This window comes from Myotis davidii, unplaced genomic scaffold, assembly GCF_000327345.1.
Source record: "Myotis davidii unplaced genomic scaffold, ASM32734v1 scaffold479, whole genome shotgun sequence".
Classification (NCBI taxonomy): Eukaryota; Metazoa; Chordata; class Mammalia; order Chiroptera; family Vespertilionidae; genus Myotis; species Myotis davidii.
This window is the reverse complement of record NW_006289825.1, coordinates 49,757-54,227: the sequence shown is the minus strand read 5'-3', so window position 1 is coordinate 54,227 and position 4,471 is coordinate 49,757. Positions and strand designations below refer to the sequence as shown.

General features: G+C 45.2%; 1 pseudogene; it reads right to left on the bottom strand.

Moving 5' to 3' along the window:
- Window positions 1-292: 292 nt before the first annotated feature.
- Window positions 293-1,328, bottom strand: LOC107182905 (annotated as a pseudogene).
- Window positions 1,329-4,471: the final 3,143 nt, after the last annotated feature.

Here is a 4,471-nt window from a genome sequence, read left to right as displayed (position 1 = left end):
TGGGAAAACTGAACAGATACATACAAAAAAATGAAACTAGACCACCAACTTACACCATACAAAAATAAACTCAAAATGGATAAAGGACTTAAATGTAAGACGGGAAACCATAAAAATCTTAGAAGAATCCATAGGCAGCAAAATATCAGAAAAACCTCATTTTTACATTTCCATTAAATCAGTGATACCGACCCAGATATTTGGGTTAAGAAGCAAGCAAAGGAAAGAAAAGAAGCATGTACAAGATACAAATAGATTGTTTTTCTGCACAATGTGGTATTTATTACTCTGATCAGAGAAATCCAAAGTTCACTATCCTGGAGGGATTCTGGAATTCCAGGCTGCTTCTGAGACTGTAGGCTGAATGGCCTTAGCTTGTCATTCTGGATGAGGTTTGCCCAAACAACGGACCTAAAGCTGCATCAGCAAAGATGCTAAGAACCGTTTTCTTCTAGCTGGGGCCTGTGGGTGAGATACTGATATAGGGAGTGGAAAGAACAGCCGGACGTTTCCTCCTCATCAGGAAAACTGTGCAGTTCCATGATTTGCTCTATGGTATAGGTATCAGGAAACAAAGCAGGAGCTGCGGGCTCCAGCCTCTCCAACTGAGGATCTTGCATTTGGACATCACTTGTGGGACCCTCGGTGATGACAGAGTCCCGTGCCAAATTAGAAGGGCCTACAGGCTGAGGTGAGAGGGAGCTAAGGGAACCTGAAACTACAGGGGAAATAATAAGGACTGGTGGATGTTGCGGGTGGGTGGGGTGGGCACATTCTTAGCTGGAAGAATCTGATTTGGTTGCTTTGGTGATAGCTGCTGCTGCCGCCTCTGCTTCCTTGGTTTGACTCAAGTCTTTTTAAAAAAAATATATTTTATTGATTTTTTACAGAGAGGAAGGGAGAGGGATAGAGAATTAGAAACATCGGTCAGCTGCCTCCTGCACACTTCCCACTGGGGATGTGCTCACAGCCAAGGTACATGCCCTTGAACGGAATTGAACATGGGACCCTTGAGTCAGCAGCCCGATGCTCTATCCACTGAGCCAAACCGGTTAAGGCGACTCAAGTCTTTATTGTTGACTCCAGTGGGTAGAGTTCCAAGGCAAGTTCCTTCTGGATATTTTTTTTGGAAACTTGTTGCCATTAAATTGAATCTCCAACTGTTCATGCTGCAGACACATGAATGAGGCATGTTTTCAGTACTTCTTCCATGTTATGGGACCAGCTGGATTCCGTGGTATCAAGTTCATGCTGGAATCAGCCATGTGGTTAAAAATGTCTGGCTGGGGATTCTCTGGGGCCATTCTGTTCACCAGAGGTACTGACATGGTACCACTTTGTCTTGTAGCATATTAATGCTGTAATCACTTGTGTGGACGAAAGAGAGGGGCTGGGGCTCCTCTGTTCATCTGGGCACCAGAGGGCTGCATTGGTAGGTCAGTCCCGAATCCCCTTGGGGTGCCCATTTTCAAGCCTGCGGGATGTGTCTCTCTGAAAATGCAGTTCCTTTAGTGTCTTCTCCTATGCCTTTAAAATTTTTTTTTAAAAAAATTTATTGATTTTTAGAAAGAGGAAGGAAGGGAGAGTGAGAGCGAAACATGGATCAGATCAGTTGCTTCCCACAAGAGCCCTGACTGGGATTGAACATGCAACCTGGGTATGTGCCCTGACGAATAGAACCCGCTGCCCTTTGGTGTACTGGATGAAGCTCCAACCACACCCGCCAGGACTTTTTGCTTTCTTGAGAGCTTGTTTTGGAGGTTCTAGCAGGGGAGCGCAGCTACTCGTATACCCTTGACCAAAGACCAGTCCTCTCCTAGGGGGGGTTGGGGTGGGGGGGAAGGTCGTCCTCTCCCACTGAGCTTGCAGCTTCGGGAGAAACGCACATGGATCGGTGAGGGAGGAGGGGGACACCCACCTAGCCAGCCAGATCAGCCGAATCAACCCTGGCGATTAATGGGGTGACATGTCACAGCCAGATCGCCCTCACTTCCACTTTTTGCTTTCTTAATAAACATCCTTTGATGCACAAAAGTTCTTAATTTGGATGAAGTTCAATTTCTCTATTTTGTCTTTTATTGCATGTGCTTTTGATAACATATACATAAAATCACTGCCAAACTCAATGTCATGAAGATTTTCCCCATGCTTTCTTCTAAGAGCTTTATAATTTTAGCTCTTAAGTTTAGGTCTTTAATGCCATGGTAGGTTCTTGAGCAGGGGAAGATCACGGAAGACTTTCCAAGCAGTATCTTGAGACCCCAGAGCACAAGTCATGTGGGAAACAGATAGGGGTTCAGCCAACCACAGGGACATTGGGAGCCAGACCGGAATTCCAGGTCTTGTTAATAGAAATAGTTTTTGGAGATCCAAGGAGGTGATATCAGCACAAATTGGCCTCTACAGAGACCTGAGTGGGTGGGTGGAGATGTTGGCAGCCCATGAAGCCACTGACAGGCTGGCCCAGGTAGAGAGTTGAGGAGTTGGGGAAGGAGACAGAGCAGGAGTCATCAGACACAGAGGAGGCAAGCTGGGGGTGTGGCATATGGACCTGAGAGAGAGGAGAGAGGGCTCACCAGTGTCCACTGCTCATAGGATTTAGCGACAAGGAACGCAAAGGGAATGAATGGGGTGAGGGGGTCCTAGCCATCTGCCTGGTACTCAGCCAGTCAATGGAATAAGGCCAGCAAAAACAGACTTTGACACTGGACTAGAGGATGGGAGAGGATAGGCAGCCCTTTCTTTCCTGTGCAGCTATGATTTTTACTGCACAGTGTGCCTTTTCCTCCTGGCTTTTATCCTTTTATTTAAAAAGTTAAGGTATAATTTACATACAGTTAAGTTTATCCATTTTAGTGCACAAAATTTGACAAATATAGCCATAGAACCACCATCTCAATCAACATAACAGAGTAGTCTCCCTTCCCCAGCCTCTGGCAACCACTGATCTGCTCTGTTACTATACGCTGTCTTTTCCAGAACATGTGCAAATGGAATTACTAGTATACACTCTGCAGCCTTTGAGTGTGGCTTCTTTCACTCAGCAGAATGCACTGGAGATTCAACCATGATGCTGTTGGTGCATCAACACCTCATTGTTTTTTATTGTTGAGGAGCATTCTGTAGTATGAATGTGACGCCTTTACCCATTCATCTATTGAGGTACGCTGGAGTTCTTTCCAATTTTTGGCAATCATAACTAGAGCTGCTATAAGCATGTGCAAGCTTTTGTATGAAGGTACATTTTCATGTCTCTTGATGAATATTCAGGAATCTTAACTCTCTCTTCCTCTTTTTAAAATAGTTTTGGACATAGTTCACATACCATGCAATTCATCCATTTTAAGTATACAATTCACAAGCATCACCATTATCTAATTTTAGAACATTTTCATCTGCCTGAATAGAAACCCTGAACCCATTAGTAATGACTCCCTATTCCCTGACCCCTACACCTTTGTTTTCTGTCTCTAGTTCTGCCTATTCTGGGTATTTCACATAAATGGAGTCATATCATATGTGGTCTTTTGTGAGTGGCATCTTTCACTTAGCCTCATGTTTTCGATATTCATTCACGTGTTGTAGTGTAAATCAGTATTTTATTTCTTTTTGTGGTTGAATAATATTCCATTGTATGGATGGACCACATTTTGTTTATCTGTCCATCTATTGATGGGCACTGGGTTGTTTACCGTTGGCTATTGTGAATTGTGTTGCTATAGGAACATTCCTGTACAGGTATATATATTTTAAAATATTTACTGCTGAGACTATTACAGATGTTCCCACCCTGTCCCAGGCCTTCACCACCCTATTGTTTGTGTCCATAGGTAATGCATATATTCATATGTTCTTTGGTTAATCTCTTCTCACTTCCCACCCCCACTTACTCTGAAATTGTCAGTCTGTCCCATGTTTCCATGCATCTGGTTCTGTTTTATTCATCAGTTTATTTTGTGCATTAGATTCCTTGTTCATTCATTTTGATTTTTAGATTTAATTGTTGATAGATATGTATTTACCAGAGGCTTGGTGCATTAATTCATGCACGGGTGAGGTCCCTCAGCCTGGCCGGCAATCGGGCTGAGCTGGGGCCATGGGAGGTTGGCCCACGGGAGGTTGGCCCACGAGGAGTAGGGGTGGGGCCAAGGGAAGGATCCATGGGAGTTGGCCGGCCGGGTGGGAGGGACTGTGGGAGGTTGGCCAGCTGGTGCCCATTGGAGTCATTGGCGCTGGTTGGCCACGGGGAGGAACCATCGGAGGTTGACCGGCCATGGGAAGAGACCACGGGAAGTTGGCTGGCCACAGGAGGTTGGCTGTGGGAGCGCACTCATTACCAGGGGGCAGCTCCTGCACTGAGCATCTGCCTCCTGGTGGTCAGTGTGTGTCATAGCGACTGGTTGACCAGTCGTTCTGGTCATTCTGGTTGTTCACTTGCTTAGGCTTTTCTATATATTGATTGCCAGCAGGC